An 18,480-nucleotide genomic window follows, 5' to 3' on the forward strand; every position below is an offset into this window, starting at 1 on the left:
AGTTTTTCTTTATCTACTTTCCAATTACTTTATCGGACAAATTTGTTTATCTACGTTCGATATGTTTGATATGCTACTCTAGATATTCATTTAATGTACATATATATAGAATGTTTTCCTTGTATGATATAAAATTTATTTTGTTACTCTATTTTAGTTTCTCTGTACGTACACATTATTAAAAATATTATACATTAAATGGATTACTATTAATGTAAATAATTACGAAAGAAAATTATCAAAAATTCATGGAAATTAATAAAATTTTTTATTCCAAAAACACTTGAAATAAAACTCGTTATCTTATATTTCTCGACAAATATTAAATCAAGCAAGAAGTAATAATTTATATATAAAATTGAAATTTTGATAATTTTTAGTTTAAATATAGTATATATATATATATATATATATATATATATATATCGAAAGACTGCATTGTATAAATATGTCGAAGCAACGAAAGAAATATTCTCTGGTCCATTTATTAAAATATCTAATAATTTATCTATTAAATCTATCTCTAATCACATTTATAGAAATAGATCCATCGATGAGAAACGTCGAGTATATTGTGAGTCAGATGCGTTCAATCGCCAAATGAATTTTTAGCTGTTAAAACGATTACTTTCGTTACCAGATATGATTGGGAGTAGGAATGAATTATATTTTCAAAGGGTCCACCCTCTTCGCGCATGCATCACAATTACACAGAGGAAGGTTTTATTTATGACGTCTCGATCTCCCTCGCAATTACCCTAACATATTAGAAATATAATTGTGCAATCGTTCGGAAAATGCTTACGGATCTATATTGTCGCTCTTGATATATCACATGTTGGCGAGATCGCGTCCTTGAATCGCGTTGACGAAGAGGAGATCAATAGGTTCCTGGTCCGTGAATGAGCGCTCGGTCTAAAAAAAAAAAGAAAATAAATTTTTAGAGAGAATAACAAATATACTATGCGCAGAATGCGTTCGTGTCAAAGTTGACGCAAGAACCGTAAAACGCAAGAACGTCATCTTCTCTTCCCAGGCGGCGGTCTCCTTAATCTTTTGGATTATCTCCATGTGCCAGTTGCTAGCTTCCGAAGGGTATTCGCGGCTCTTCTCTCCTCACTCTTACGTCCCTATGGCATAAATTACTACTCCTTAATCCACCGGCAAGAAAGCGTTCGCGTTAAACCGTAAAAAATCATTCCGCCGATGTGCACTTCTTCAGATCCCCAGATTAGCATGGCGACGTTGTTCTTCGTTCCCAGCGTATTTTCTCGGGTTCGTCGGACATCACGATAAAGTGTTCCCGGTGTGCGGCAGCTTTGTTTCATTTGACAAATCGAGGAACAGACACAAGTATTTTTTATCGAGTGTTAAGCGGAGAAAAAAACAATATATATGTATATATATTTATATATAGAAACTCGTCCCCTTGACAAGTTCTTGTCTCGATAAAGAGAATACGAGATTTACGAAAAGAATTGTTCTCTTCCCTACCATTCTCCCTTGTAATTTTAGCTCTTGAATGTCCTGCGCGCAAGTCTGGAAATGCACGCAATCCACCCCATTATATTTAGTGAACCGGAAGTCATAAAGCGTGCTGCTGTTTCGTTGAGAGAGATTATTTTAATCTTCTTAAATCGCATGCTAGCTGAAACATTTAGAAGCTGATTCACTGCTTCCCATGTTTAAGTGATGTTCATTGTAATTCTCATCCATGATTTTCAATTGTATCAGAAAGCAAAACAATATAAGGAAAACGTTATTGTCGTAACTTGAAAGGATTATATATACATATACATATATATATATACAATATATAGTTTTATCAACAACTAATTCAATCGCTTCTAATTTTGTATGTTTTATTTCCGTCAAGACCAAAAATTCTTGCAAAAATAACTATCAATTGTAATATTTTTATTCATCTTAATATTCTACACGTTTCAAAGTTTTGCGAAAATAAGGAAAAAATGATATAACGTATATAACGTAACGTGGAAAGAAGCCGGACGCGCGCAGGAAATGGAGAAACACGGTAAAGAAAGAAAGAAAGGGGCGAAAAGCGAAGGAAAGAATTACTCTCTCCCGTTTTCTCCCCCTATCACGTCTGTCTGGATATCCGTGGGGATTAGTGTGGCGACGTTGTTCTACGTTCGGGACATGTTTGGACGACGGGTGGCGCAAGGGAGGAAAGAATGCGTGGGCGTATGGCGGAAAGCCAGCGCCAGACAGCCACTTCGTTTTCTCTCCCGATGCCACCAGACAAATCGGAGTGTGTATGCGCGACCGTTCCTCGCGCACTCACGCACTCACGCGCGCTCGCGTATTCGCACGCGTCGGTCGCATTCGAGGGATATGTAAGATTCCTACCGCCCACGTCACGACAAATTGTTGCTCAGCTGATCGGTCGACCCACCGGCGAAACTTTCAATCTTCCTTCTTTTCTTTCTTCGTTTCTTTCTCTCTCTCTCTCTCTCTTTCATCTCCGTTTTTGTCGAATGCGCGACAAGCCGATACACATTCGAGTCGTCGCAAAAAAAGAAAAATGAAAAAAATGAAGGAGAACGAGAACCGTGCGCGAATGATTCATACTTTCGTGCGGCGGATGTAATGACAGTCCCGGTGGCAAATTGCCGGGACCCGGCAGCACTCCTCGTCAGAATGATTTATCAAGCATCGCGCAAGCACTCGTGCGCCGCGACCCTTCGCGAAGTTATGATTAGTACGCGCGTAATGACAGCCGAATTAATCAATCCCGACGAGAAAGGGCACGATCTGGTCTCTCGATGGATAGGAGGGTCGTGTCGTCGCTCGTTGACCCCGTGTTCGTTTCCCCGGCTCGCATACACCAGGTTGTTGACCGATTTCCGTGGGAGAGACGAACGACTCGAATCGACACTCGCCATCGACGCGCGTCGACATCGACCGGAGGAAATCTCTGTTCCCGAGAATCCCATCCGACAGGAGAGCGGAAGTAAGAGGGCTCCGCGCTGCCGTTTTCGCTCTCTCGATCCCGTCTCACTTATCTATCCGCGTTTGCTGTTCCGGTTTCTTGGGATGTCGACCCGAGTCGAATGCGCGACTGAGGCTGTCCGTCTTCATTCGTATCCCTTTCTCCGCTCGCGCGGTTCTGCGATTTTTCTCCACTCTTTCTTTCCTCATCTATATATATATATATATCTCCTCCTCTTTACCTTTCAACCAGAAGGCAGGCAATCACCGAATGGGACGCAACTGTATCCGACGAGCGGTCTCGATTCATAAAGGGCAGTCGATACGAATAGAACGTCGCGTATCGCGCGAACGCGCAAAAACGTCTTTTGAAGTTTCTTCGCCGCAAAGGGGTCCCGGTGGGAGCCGTCCGTTGATTTAATGGGTGCACGCGGTTTAAATGCCACATCAAACCTTCTTGCCTCCGCTTTCTCTCCCTTGCGCTCCCCGCATCGTCCCTATCGTCGCAAACTTCGAATCGGAGTTCATCCTACAAATGACCCTTACGCGCGCCCTATCGTTCCTCCGCGAGCGCTATCGCTCTGCCACTCGGTCCCTCATAAGGACTCATTCCTCTCTCGAAAACCACGTCAAAGTTTTAAGCGAGGCGTCGAGGCCGAGATATCTTTGCGTCCGCCGACGCAGATGCCTTTCTCTCTCTCTCTCTCTCTCTCTGTTCCTCTTTTTCTCTGTAGGGTGCTCTTTGCGCTACTGCATTGCACATTGTTATCTCCATTAGTCGAATCATGAGTTACGAGGTCGTAAATTCTTTTATCAAGATGCTCCTTCAATTGGTGACCATTGAAGCTAGTTGTTAGAATTTCCGATTGGAAACGATTAGTCGTGCATGCAAGGTGTCTTTATTATATAGTATATATGTTATTGAGGGCTTCATCGAGAGTTGAAAAAAATATCTTTATTTATATATATATAATTATATGATTTCTGTTCACGATTATTTATTTATCGCAAAATTGTAATTCTATAAAAATAATTCTCCATATACTAGCATATTCGTCTCGATGAACAAATTATAGAATGAAAAATTATAGATTACATATATATATATATATAAATATATAATGTATATATAAAATAAATTACATTTTGAAACGTTACAAGGAATATGAATGTTTGCGTAATAATTGCACATTTTAATTAATTTTAAAACAAATTTTTGCTGAAAAAAACAGCACGTTCAAACCTAATGAATACGAATGAATTAATGCACAACATGGAAGTTCAAAAGATATTACATGAAACTGGTTAAAGTAAAAAAACAAAAAATATAATATAACACGGTTTTATCCATTTAATAACTTCCTTTGCGCATATATTCGTCTATCAAATACAAAAATAGCGGTATTTTTATATAAAAGCAATTTAGACAAAAGCCCCCAAAATTGTTTATGACAATAAAACTGTGGATTTACCTGATTTTTAGCAAATTTATATTTTACTAAACTCTGACCTCTCTTTCTGTTAATTAAATTTGCGTTTCAGAGAAGCTGTATGTTCCTCATTATTTCGTATATGACGCCGCTTGTAGGTGCACAATTATCGATTAACGAGATACGTGTATATATATATATACAATATATATATGTGTGTGTGTGTATATACCAGAGACATACGTCTACGCTACGTTTGCGAAATAACAAGTTACATTTACAACAAGTTACGTTCGTTTAAAATATTCCTCTCTCTCTCTCATTCTCTCTTTTTTTTAACGCGAAGCTATCTAAGCGCAGCTTGCATTCAACGATAATGTGGAAACGCGTTATCGTGGCCTCCGTGAACACAGAACGGCAATTACAATTAAGCCGGGACCGGCTGATAAGCCTTCCATGAATGCGTGACACGCTCGATATAGCTGTTGACATTTTTTCCGCGCACGCGGACGCGAACGGATGAGACACGATGACGCACGTGAGAGGCTCTCGGACGTGCTTTCCATGAATTCGTGCTTTCCGTGAATTCACGAAGGGAGACACCGGTTTTGCGGCGAATGAAATAAGCCCGGATAACCTCGGCGTCTAATTAGCAAAGTGAGCCATTAATATCGTTACCTGGATATGTATCGTGCGACTGAAGGTCCAGCCCATCGGCGGAAATTTCATCCGATAAATGGAAGAAATAAATGTCGATCGTTACATAACAGACGTTTTTACTCGAGCATCCCCCATTGAACGGTTTTGAAATCGGTCGCTCGATAATTTTTCATCAAACAATGGACACCTCTCGGGCGAGCCCGGCTCAAACGTACGTCACGACCAAGTGAAAACATAATTTATCGTCGATTGTGTATAACTCATGAATTTATTCAACGCGGTGTCGCACGACGTTTCGGTAGGTTAGCAATTCCGATAAAACGTATCCGCACGTATCTCATTTTGATCGAATTATCTTCTTCGCATTGAAATGCGGTGATATATCAAGCTCGCGGGGTCGCATTCGTACGATGCGTTTGAAGGCCATGTACTGTTTTCAATTTAAAACAGTCCTACTCGTTGTAGAAATCTCTTGGATCGTACGAACGAGTCAGAATCTCTCGCGTCTTCAACGAAAAATGCAGCTCGATTAATGTCATTAATATGTAAAGTATTTTGGATTTTGTCGAAAAGATATTTCGAGTATTTTTCCACAAATTCCACTCTAGTTTTCTGTGACTCTGGAGATATTTTTGTTAAGGATAAAGCTCTGTATTTCTTGTTATTTCTTGCTCTTCTTGTTAGCTTCTCAAAAACGAAATATAAATGAATAACGTTATTTGTCAGTTTATACGATTTTACTTTAAAAATATTTTTAATCTAATATTTCAAATTTATCAAAATCGGAAAGATCCATTTATAAAATATATATTTTTCGGTAAATTTTCTGAAATAAAATATCCTATACCGCGCTCATAATATAAATTATTGCGCAATATAATATCAGCCTTCGTGGCAGATAAACGTGTTGAGAAATGGTAGAAATAACGGAGCGGTTCTGATGGGAGAGAGAGAGAGTTCTGATGCTGGTATCGCGAATCGCACCGCTTTTGCGCTACAGTTACACCGGTTACATAAGAAGAATCTTGCACAAACAACGGACGGTTTGAAACTCTCTCTTCTTCTCTCTCTCCCAGATTGTAGCGCGCGCGAGAAAGTCGAGATCCATTTACACAGGTCGGAGGTCAAGGATGCTGGGTATCGCGTTTTCGCTCTTTCTTGTTCCGAATTTCGACTGTGGCGGAAAAAATGCAAACAGATACCTCGCGTCGTAAGTCCTCCGTTTATACGATGACGCGATGGTCGAGGCAGAACCAACAAACCGATAAAGACTCAATGTAGGTATCCAGCGCTTGCGATCGCTTAGAGAGTAAATTTTGTCCGGCCGTAGTCATTATGCCCGAGAGGTTGAACGCGATGGTCAAAGGTTCGTCGTATCTTCGTGTACGCCCGTCCATTTTTTTCCCTCGCCTGTGTTAAGCTCGAGCTACCCCCGCTCGTTCCAATCAAAGACACGTCAAGGATCTTAACAAAGGGTAAGCATAATTCACCGCGCATATTGGTAGCCCGATCTTCGAGAGAAGAGACGAGAAAAAAAGAATTAGAAGAGGAGTGAGAAAGGATGAGAGAAAGGGAGAGAAAGACAGTGCACTGCAAGATAACAAACCAGGAGAGCTCTCGCAGGCCCACCAAACTCGTGAAATATGCTCCCATATATCAATGGCACGCATATCAATTGCCACTACTGCCAACTGCCATGACTATAAAGCCAAACCAACTATGCCGATGATGGCGAATGCCGCGAAATCGAATGGTCGTGGAGAAGGGGATGTCTACCTGCTGGTCCAGGGGCCTGTTACCCGATCGGCCTTTATTGGCCATAAATTTGATATGATATGCGCGGAATATGATAATGGCCATCAACCTTGCAAAATTGCCGAAAGTCCCCTTCCACCGGATTTCGCCTCTCTCGCTTGTGTATTTTAATATAAAAGTGCATATTCTATTTTGAAAGATGAACCAGAGCATTTTTATATAAAGATATTATGTAGTAGAAATTAGAGCTGCTGTTACGTACGCAAATTGTTGTTTCGCTCGCTTTCTTTGAACCGCTCGACTTTCAGTTTCTCTTTGCGCGCGAATAAATTTTTTAGAAATAATTTCAAGTTAAAAATATATATAATTGTGAAAAATTATACGTCGAGTGTTCTTAGAATATTTTTGAAAATCTGTTTAGACGATTTTTGAAAAAGATTTTAGCATCTCTCTACGTGGAAACGCTTGTGCCTTTTGATGTTACGTTATTCACGAAGCAAAAAGAAAAAACGGATTAGATACATGACATGAAATGGGATTGTCGTAAACCATTTTCTACCCAAAGCACTTCTATTCTAATTTGCTTTCCCCTATTTTCGCAGAGGCGTTAAGTAAATTTAGCAACGCGCCGCGACGTCGCGCTCTCTGATTTGCGCGCAGATTTCTTCGAACACATATGTCGCTTGGCGCATAAATTACGGCTCCTTAACCCTTTCGCCGCTGCAACAACAATATGTGTTTTAGGGGGATTTGGATTCCAAAGAACTAAAATAAACATTTTAATTTTCTTGTTTATTATTTTAAACTTGCATTCCAAATTTCACATTTAAATAATTTAATATTTGATTTAATTGTAATTTTTTTGCAAACGTAAAATTGTGCTCTTATCTCGAAAGTTTTCATCCGCATTGATTGCGGAGTCATAAAAATTTATCTCTTATATCCTCATATATTAAGGCGCACTGCTTTTTTCAAACATTAGTTATAAACTCGAGTAGCGTCCTTCATCCTTATTTACCGGATATTGCAAAGCGGAGTCGCTCTTAATATACCGAGCTGCTATTGACGGTTAGTCAACTTTTGAGTGGCCGTTTAATTAGCGTCAACACGATTTGCGAATGAGAACGGTTCTTCATAAGACTGAAAATAAATTTACGCGACTCGGAGCGAAAAAACCGAAAATGTAATGTTCTCAAATTATTTCAGTTTTCTCTCATATATGAAATCTTGCATCAAACAGATTGTGAAACACTTTGATCTTAACAAAAATGTCAAAAAGACAATAATTTTTCTGTTTTGTAATTAATTGGAGATCACTTTAATATTTTAATTTTTATTATACACATATGTATATATATATATATATTTCTTTGCAAATAAATATATACCTATTATACACATTCCATTTAATCTCAGACTTAAAATTACTTTAATGTAATTTTAATTTGCATGTTATTTATAGAGAGTTTTAAAGGCAAATATATTAGAAAATTGCGTCAGGAATAACGTTCAATCAAATTTCTACTTGATAAGATTGGCTTTAAATTGATGAAAGAATTCGTATAAAAGAGAAAAAATGTATGATGTTTCTAGGTCTTCTAGACATCTTCTCATCGTATTTTCGCACAGAAAAAAGGATAAAAAAGATAGGCATTTCTAAGAAAAAAATAACGATTCGCATTATTATCTCCTTGAAATTAATGATATATTTTATAAATGCGATAAAATGCATATAATTGTGGCAATCAATTTTTTCCGAAATTTATTAGCGAATATTTTTGCTCGTATATATACTTTTTTATTTTTCATATTAAGCATTCATCGTTTCCCTTTGGCATAATCAAACTAATTCAATTTCCATGCAATTTACAGTGCAAAAATAAATATTAACGTAATAGAGTAACGAATCGATATTTATATATCCATCAAAATGTTTTTTTTAGTGCAAATTTTATTTACTTTACCCAAATTACTTTGATATTCTGATAAAAATGCGAGTCGTGAAATAGAGAATTAATGATTTGGAAAGAGCAATTAAACGACAAATGCCACAACGTACACAGTTCTCTATCGGAGATATCGCAGCTTTATCGATGTATATACAGTCTGGTCTCGAAGAGGCTCGCACGCGATTCGTCCTTCGCAAGATAATCTGCGCGACTCGAGGATACTTCCTCTTCCATACGGGCCCCTTGGGGATCGTGCCGACGGAAAACGAAGAGAGCGAGATGCACGCGAGGAAGGCTGCTAGGCCCGACGAAGCTAATGTTATTTTTTTATACTAAAGGGAGTTGGCAGCCAGTTTGCTTTGCTCGCCTGCCTCGACGACCCTCCGCCTTCGTAGTGGGCGGAGGTTCGACTGTGCAAAATGACTTAATGAACGGTATCTTCCACTCGGGCTCTCTAATCATTCCGGGCACTTACTTCTTGCCGTCAGCCATTTACTTTCGCAACTAGCGCTTCTTGCCGCACCCCACTCCGCCATTGCTCTTTTTTTCCCCTTTGGTCGAGCTCCTCTCTCCCCGACGAGATTCGATAATTACGGGAAAATCCGGCGGGAGAACCACCTACGTGGAGAGAGAGAGAGAGAGAGAGATCTCCGGAACGGAGATCGCGTGCGCAGCTGCCTTTTTCCAGCTCCGACCGGAGGCTCCGCGCCTCTTTCGATAGGGTTGATCTCAGAGGGGATCTCTACCTCCGCTGTGCCGTGCCGTGCTGTGCACCTCGTTGACTGGACTGAAACTGCAGACTCGCTGAGTGGCGATCGCGAGCGGTTTTCAAACAGGATTTGCATATCCGCGCGCGTTTCGATTTGGCTCCGGGCCGATACTTTGTTTTACTCACAAGAAGAGAAAAGCGCTGACAGAGCGTTATTTAAAAAGTTTTTCTCTCTCTCTTTCATAATGTTACATTATCTTTAGTGACGTGGAAAATTAATTTTTTAGAATCTTGTTCAAATTAACGTTCATCGTATTTGATTATGTTAACTGGAGCGAGAACAAAATTATCCGAATAAAAAGATGTTCATTTTCTTCTTAACATGTGCGTATAGTAATTATTTGATGTATCAAAGCGTTATTAAATAATGGGCCGAAAAGGAAAGCGATATGATTAGAACCAATAAATTTTGTTCTAATTGGAGCGCTCTTCTCTGTATTCTTCCTCCATTATCTTTTGGTATCCCTCAATTAAGTACAGAATATAGGGATCGATTTCGACCTAATATTCTTCCTGGAAAGAGAGAAGTTATGAAAATAGTCGCGCTTGTGTTTTATCTCGTCGATTACGATACTTTCATAAATGTGATAGAAAATAATACCCAAGATATGTGTATACACTATCTTGCTAGACAATCATATTTCTCAATCATCTTGATCCCAATCTCGATAAGTGCGATCGACTCGAATAAATCAGAAATAATGTCTAATCGCTACATAAATATAATTTCACAATTAATATTGTCTCTCGTATACCACATTTGTTCTCCATAAAAAGAAAGCAAGTAAAGACGTGTTATTAAATACAACACTCTTATCAACAACTCCGACAATTGCTGAGTAAATGCCGAGCTCGAATAAACATCTCCGAAGAAAAAATAGGCTCGAACGTTATTAACGCGACTCGCACCTCGAGAACGGGCTAAATTACGAGCATCCGACGTATCATCTCTCTTTCTCCTTCTCTCTCTCTCTCTCTCTCTCTCTCTCATGTAAAAACTGATTGGAACGGGCGAGCTTTCGCCTGTCGGTTGGTGCGGCTGCCTCGTTACTGCGAGGCAACGACTCGTAGCGCAGGATACAGTTGCAAATTGAAACTCGGATAGAGGGAGAAGGAAGAGCGAAGAGAGAGAGAAAGAAAGAGCGCGACCCTCTCGATGGGTTGGGAGGCAGGAAAAAAAATGCGGAGGGACAATCGTCGGCCCCGGACAGACTCATAACTTATAAATTAGATTCATGTCGTCGGCGGGAAGAGTACGCGCTTGTGTGTCGACGTGTCGACGTATAGCCCGAGGTCCACTCGCGGGCCCCACAAATATATATTATGACGCCGCATTCTTCGCGAAATGCAATAGCACTTCTTCGCGCGCTCTCTTTCTCACTCTTTCTTTGTAAAAGCGTGCGCACGCACCTGCACATGCTGCTGTCTCTCCCTATCTCTTTCTCGCTCGTTGTATGTAGTAGGTGGCTGTAAACGCAGCGAATGGGGGAAAGGGAAGTATTAATATTGCATTCGGGACCATCTGGCGACACGGCGGGTTATTAAAATGTAAACTTCATTATCATTCCCCGCTGTAATTACATTTTTTTCACCTTCACCCGCCTTTCGCGACCATCCTCCCTCGCTCTGTCGCGTCTCGGAACATCGCGGGAGTTGCGCATCAACGGGGATCTCTCATTTCGATGGAAAAGAGGCGAAAGGGATGGACAGAGAGAGAGAGAGAGAGAGAGAAAGAACCTCTTTTCTCTCGCTCGCTCGAATTCCGAATCTCCCGGTTCGATTTCGACGTTTCGATTTTGCCCGGCCAGCGAGGGCTGATTTCTTGAGAGCTTCCGGTCCCGGGGTTCTCCCTTGTGCCCTTCCTGCATTTGCTTTGGGATTCGATGGAGAGTTTTCAAATTATCCAGTCGGCGTAATTCGCCGGATTCGTTGTCGAGTGGGCGTTGTCGAGAGGTTGCACGATATCGCTGATTAAATTGCCGGCATCGGGTATATACGCGTTCGAATTGCCGTTTCACGTCTGCCGTTCCTTTCCTGCGATCCCGTATTGAGAAAGATTGAAAATCTTATGCATATATGTACATGTATAAGACGCGTACACGTGTTCTAGAAGACGCTCTTAATTACGCGAGTGGAATTTTTTCTAAAACGACCTGCTCGAAATTATTTGAGCCGAAAAGAGTTAAATTGTAGGAGTACAAAGTTATCTAGTATTTGATAAAAATTGAGAAAATTACATTCAATTAAATGTTGCATATATTAATCAAGAATTGATGCATCAAGAATCCACGAATAAAAGTATATGCGATATCTGACATAACTATATACATGTCAAAATTTGACGCAAAGCCTGCTCAATTAGGAAATTATTTGAGCCGAAAAGAGTTAAATTGTAGGAGTACAAAGTTATCTAGTATTTGATAAAAATTGAGAAAATTACATTCAATTAAATGTTGCATATATTAATCAAGAATTGATGCATCAAGATGCGATATCTGACATAACTACATGTCAAAATTTGACGCAAAGTTATTTCGAATTATTTTCGTCGAGTTTTTCTCTCGCGGAGAGAATTTTTGCTTGGAAATATCTAGTCATTAATTGTATGCAACTATATATATATATATATCTGCGACATTTTGATTCGTTTATCTCTCACTCGAAGGATTAGACGGTCGGATGTTTAATCTCGGAGCGCGTTGTTGCGTCTTTTACGTGCAAAACGTAAAAGGGCGTCACGCTATAACTAGAATTATAGTGCTCTTCACGAGTGATAATTGCGCTTCCGACGGAAATAACGTACCTTCCACGGGCGCAATTTTCCGAGATTAACGTCGATCTGCGACGTTAAATATCGTAAAGCGGCGCGAGATTTCGCTTAATGCTCCGATAACGATTGCTCGGCGCTGAACACAAACATCCATCGCACACGGGGATCATTACTCAAATGTTCTTTTATTAATATTCCAATTTCCAATTATAATACACATCGCTCATATAATACAACCTTCCTTATTCGACAAGCGATACGTGGGCTCGACTGACTCATCGTCGACTCTGCGGCTTATCCGCGACAGTCGCACGGTTCAATTCGCGGGCGGATAATTGCTCGCAAATTGGCTTTTACGATCTCGCGCCGATCTTTCGCCGAGATAATCGCGGCGCGATTTTATTCCGGTCGATAAATCGCGAATCGTAATTGATAGCGGACGGTTCGCACAATGCGACAATATGCTCGGAACAAGAGAGAGAGAGAGCGAGAACGGTCGGTCGAAACCGAAGGACCGCAGGAAGTCTCTGTATATACGTGTATATACAGACGTACGCGGAAACAACAAGGACGCGGTTTCGGGATTGACTGTTCTGCGAGAGCGGAACAACAATGGCCGTCGCCGTCTGTAACAATGCCTCTGCCTCGTCGGAGCCACTTTGGTTAATTAATTACCCGTCTCTCTTTGTTGACGAGCGCGCGCAGGCCGATCCCCATATTCGGCGGCTTTCCGTCTGAATTAATTAATGGCGCGATCCGCCGGCGAACGGGATAAAATCTCTAATTTCGAGAAAGGGGAGGGAAAACAGAGGAAGAGAGCGCGCGAACGAGATAAAAGGCACGTCGAATCAGACTGATTAAATTCATTATACCAGAATACGTTTGTGGAATTACTCTTTCAATTTGAATGTCGAGATATTTTTCTTTTTTTTTTTTTTTTTTTTTTTTCCTATTTTTATTTTATTTTCTGTTTTTAGGGGAATACAACGCATAAATTCTTGAAATACGCCGCGTTAAATAATAAACCGATGAATCCTGTATACGATAATTGCGGAACGCTGCCGACCTCGCTTCCGATGGAAATGTGCGTAATGCGCTTGTTTGCTCTCCTCGGCGATGGATAACTGCATATCGATAACGAATGATCGAATCGCGTTACGACCGCGAATCGCGATGTTACTGCGAGCATGAAATTTTGCGCGGGCAAAAAAAAAAAAACGGTTGCTATCGAGAGCGATATTTCTCGGTCGATCATTTATATAAAAGAGAGAGTCTACATAGTACATAGTAATAATAATAACAGCTAGGGATAATTTATCCGGAAAATTTTTCATAGAGCACACCGGGGGAGAGGCGGTTGAATAAATTTTTCCGCATTACGTTCTTCCGCAAAGACGGTTCCATGCACGCAAAACTGCGCATTTATTCGCTCGAGACAGAGATCATAGACGGGGCTATACGAGATGTAATTGTATGCGCCAAAACGCAGCTAAACGCGTCGGGGACAAATGCGCGGTGCATTTTGGAATCGTTGAATATTTGACGAGCGTGTGCGAGAACGCAACGTTGGCTGCTGCGCTGGGTTTCGAGAGGGCTAAAGAGAGAAAAAGGGCGAAAGAGAACGAGAGAGAAATGCGGTATAATGCGGGCGCGCAACGTCTACCTAGACTTTATAAACAACGCTCGTCCACTCCTTCGAATTGCATAGCGAAAAGTGCATCCCTTGAGCGAGCAAGAATATGGAAACTCAGTTTCAGAACTACCTCGGGGTTAACTTCGAACATGCTCTTATCCTCGAGACGAGAGAACTCCGGACACAGTTAAAATCAAATTGCGTGAGGAATAGTGCTGTTTATCGCGCACTGAGCGAAGTAGCGTAAACATTTTCCCTTCGGTTACATCGCTGAACTTTGGAGCCGATGATACCACGTCAAATTCGTCACGTTTCATATATGCATCAATCTCGTTTAATACGTCAGCCCTTCGCGATGTATGACGGCTGCATCGTGCATATCATAATGATTCGCTACACGCGAAACTTTTGTGTCATGTAATTTTGTATGTTAGTTTTTTTTTTTTTTTTTTTTTTTATCCTCTCTGTACCGCCTGAAGTATGCACCTACGTTGTGTGTGCTAACACCAAATTTTACGTGATATAACATATTTTAATTTTATACTACAGAATTTTATTGGGATTTATATATAATCCGGTAATATATTTCGGATACATATATAAATGGCTCTTTAATCGCAAATTATCGTAAAGGGATTAAAATATAAATCGCGAAAACAGGTATGGATTATATATATATATATGTGTATGTATATATGTCTATTCTGCTAATATTTTTATTTCGCACAAAATTATATAGTATATTATATATATTCGTACGATCGGTATAAAAGAAATTGATGAAAATATATACAAACCTATTTATTTAATATTTTAGCGAATAAAATTATCGACGATAATTTTATTATTTAATGAGAACCGATAAATATTCGTTAGACAATGAGAGAAGTGGAAACATGTTACGGGTTGCTCGCAAAAATAAATAAAAATCGATCGAAACACCAACAAAATTTTGAATAAGCCGAATGTATCGGTACTCTTTCCGTTGCCTGTATTCCCAGATTTCTGGTCTCCAATTGCGTGTACGCGATTGGGCAATAAATAATTTCTTTTGCACCCTTCATATTGCGCACAATAAATAATGAAGTGTATACTAACACGTCGAAACGACCGAAATACGCGTTTGTAGCAGAAACGCATATCTAAAAAAATATGAAGTTTGCGCTATTAATAACCTCAGAACTAAATATATATTGTACGGCGGATTTATGGATTTTGTCTCAAGTTCCGCTAAAAAAATACGTATAAAAAAAGCCGTATAGTCCAAAGTTTTTGCAAAATTTGTACTCGATTAATATTAATCGATCAGATAATATTTTCCATTAATATATTGTCAAAATAATATTTCTTTTGCATACGATATTAAAATGTATTTGTCAAATTAAATTTAAAAACTAAAATCTGTAAAATTGTGCGGAATTATTCAAAAGCAAAAATATCGTATAATTAAAGTGTATCCACTGTCCGGAATATTAAAAAAAAAAATAAAATAAAAAAAAGATTTTACAGAATAGGATAATTTAAAATAATATTTTGATCTCTGCGCAAAGACTTTGTGTGTGTAAAACTAGCACATAACTTAATAGAAGATCATAAATAATTGAGTTCTGACTTTATTTTTAATACTCGAGTTCTTGATAGAGTTTATAGACGAATAGTTCTGGCGATTAAATCAAAGAAAATACCTAAGGACAAATTGATTGTCAACTAAATGCAGCATATTATTGTATTTCGTCTTATTTCTCTTATCAATAATTATCAGGATTAAAAAAAATTATAATTTTTGAAAGTGAAAATAAAAATTAAGTAAAAATAAAAAGACAACCGGACACTTAATATATCTGTAGATATTGAGATGAGGTCCCAGTCGATTTTCGAAAATTATATATTTTTTCTAATATATGTATGTATTTTATTTGTTACAGGTAGTTTTGTTGATAAGCCGCGCGCGAGTTTGTGAGATTCTGGAGTGCCGAACAAATCATTGCTTCGCGCGATTATAGTTTTCGCATCGTTTTTTCGCATTATGCCACACGCGTGCGATTCACGCGTCGGGAGTGCCGTGTAAAGTTCCGCGCGTCGGGAGTGCCGTGCAGAGTGTCGGGCGATCTTAATTATTCGTGTTTTCGCGAGTGTCGCGAGTGCTACGAAAGACCCAGAGAGGAGGAGGAGACCTGGACAGGCATCGGGCGACAGCGGGGCAACTGTGAGGTATGCAAAATAAAAATTTAAAAAAATATACATATACATACACGTGCACACATGTATATGCATACATAATTTGAATATTTTGTTTTCAGAACAATATGCTGTGTACTACTCCGCTATTGCAGGTATCGGTGAGTGAGAAATTGTTTGTTTTCTAACATTTCTATAGGTGTAATAAGGGTGTGTGGAACATTTCATCTCGCGGAAATATATAAATAATTAAGTGTTGTTGCTTTATTTCCAATAATTCTAGCCAAAACTCTAAAACTATTGAAAATAAAGTCAAAACTCTCAATTATTTATGATCTTCTACGAATCAATATGTTAGCTTCACACACACACACACAAATATTTCTTAATAGCAAATAGATTAACTTTTTATCGGACGTATGTCTCAAACCGTTCGATACGGAAGAATGTCTATGAAAGCGTCAAGTCAACGTCCACATAATGTTATTGTCAACATAATATAGATACCTTTAGGATGACTAAGCGCGATTATCGCCGCATATTTTGACGCCCCTTTTATCACACACACGAATTGCCCGGGTTAGGAGGATACACGTTGGTCCACAATTTAAGCTGGAGAGAATTCGGTTCTCTAGCCGACATACAAGCGTAATCAACGTGAATGGCCCTGCAATAACAAAGATCGCATTCATGGGATTAGAAAAGCCTTCGTCTGCTTGCCAAGTGAAGTATAAGTCTGAGCGATAGGAAACGCGATGCTATTTTGTTTTAATTATGTACTTTGTTCCGTTATCTACGATTGCAACGCATTGAAACGAAGCGAAATGCGAAGAATCAGTCTCGCTATCTTTTAAGCTTAAGCACAGTAATTATGATTCATTTAATAGCTACGAAGTAGACTGCGCGCTAATTGATTCCGCTGATTTTGCATTCTCGAAATATATCGATGTTGAGCATCTCAGAAATTAACATTGATTTTTTTAATTACATAAGTTATTAATATTTATCTTGTTATAGACTGGCAAATATAAAATGGAATACAAATAATTGATATAAGTATGCTGTCTTCTAAGCTGGGCAATAGAGCCAAGGAAACGAAACGAAAAATTAATTAAACGGAACTATATCTCAATTTGAGATCCCAAAGTTCCACATATAAATTAATTTCGAAACTTACATATGGAGAAATAAGCGAGAAAAATATAGGTCCGAAAAGTCGCTGAAGCGGGAATCGAACCCGCGTCTTTCACTTTCCGGGCGACTGCTCTTACCACTAAGCTATTCAGACCCTTTCGATCCTATATTTTTCATTTGCCTTTTTAGTAGATGTTAGTAAATACCGCCGTGATTAGCCCAAGGCGTGAATAAACTCAGAAATAAATATTTTTATCGGCTCTCAATATAAATAATATAAGTATGCTGTCTTCTAAGCTGGGCAATAGAGCCAAGGAAACGAAACAAATAATTGACCCTATTTTATATAAACTTATTTCTCGAAGATGAAAATTTTGATTTTCAATTGATAATATACGATGACTATGATGTAGATATAGAAGCAATTTATATACAATCAAACAACTGAGGCTTAGCCTCAAAAAGTTTTTATTTTCGCATCGGCTCACAAAGGGAGAACGTTAATTTACCTCGTTAGAATTATAAATGGGATCAAAATCGCAATATGCACACGCGTCTGCGGGTCGTTAACGATACCAAAATCCGAGTCCTAATTGCAACGTCAGATATCGGGGGGTCAAACAACATTCGATTACAATGTCCGAATCCGACATAATCGTCATCGACGCACGATTAACGCGTTATCGAGCGCTGATTTGCCGAACAGAGAGATACTGGTTCACAGAACGCGCGCGTGCGTATCCGTATCTTGAATGGCAGGGAACAACAATGACTACATTCATCGTATCAAACGCGCGCAGTCAGCATCAACCCGTCGCTCCTCTGTTGCTCCGCCGCGAGCATTTGGTGGAGAGTGATTCTCTCTGACATATACACGCTCGCTCGCGCGCTCGGAGAGCTGTTGAAAATCGTCAACCGTTCATTGAGCCCGCCCCGGGAACTTTAAATGCGCCGACTCATCCACGACCAGCTGTCTCCCTTCTCAACTTTTTTTTTTTTTTTTTTTCAAATTACACTACGTAAGCGAGCGTATTATATTTCTCTCAGATAACAGTGTTTGTTGAAACAATAATCGCTGTTTTCTTTTTCGCTTAACACTTGGAAAAAATCCGTCCACCCCCGTGATTATGTCTCGCAAAAATATACCGCACGCAAAAGAAGTATTATAAACGAAATATAATATTGAAATTTTTTTTAGATAATTCGTAGCAAACTGTGGATATTAAGATGAAAATGCGGCAAGTTATCTA

General features: G+C 39.3%; 1 protein-coding gene across 2 annotated transcripts in view; it reads left to right on the forward strand.

Moving 5' to 3' along the window:
• LOC114940415 (uncharacterized) overlaps positions 1 to 16,257 on the forward strand; it is an 87,682-nt gene extending 71,425 nt beyond the window's left edge. For both annotated transcript variants that reach the window (XM_029315097.2, XM_085480857.1), the window contains exons 6-7: positions 15,844 to 16,129; positions 16,219 to 16,257. The gene's annotated coding sequence lies outside the window, so the exon portion shown is untranslated. The remainder of the gene's footprint in view (positions 1 to 15,843; positions 16,130 to 16,218) is intronic.
• Positions 16,258 to 18,480: the final 2,223 nt, after the last annotated feature.

Source organism: Nylanderia fulva, unplaced genomic scaffold, assembly GCF_048542155.1.
Source record: "Nylanderia fulva isolate GAGA-0341 unplaced genomic scaffold, ASM4854215v1 Scaffold16, whole genome shotgun sequence".
In the NCBI taxonomy this organism is placed as follows: Eukaryota; Metazoa; Arthropoda; class Insecta; order Hymenoptera; family Formicidae; genus Nylanderia; species Nylanderia fulva.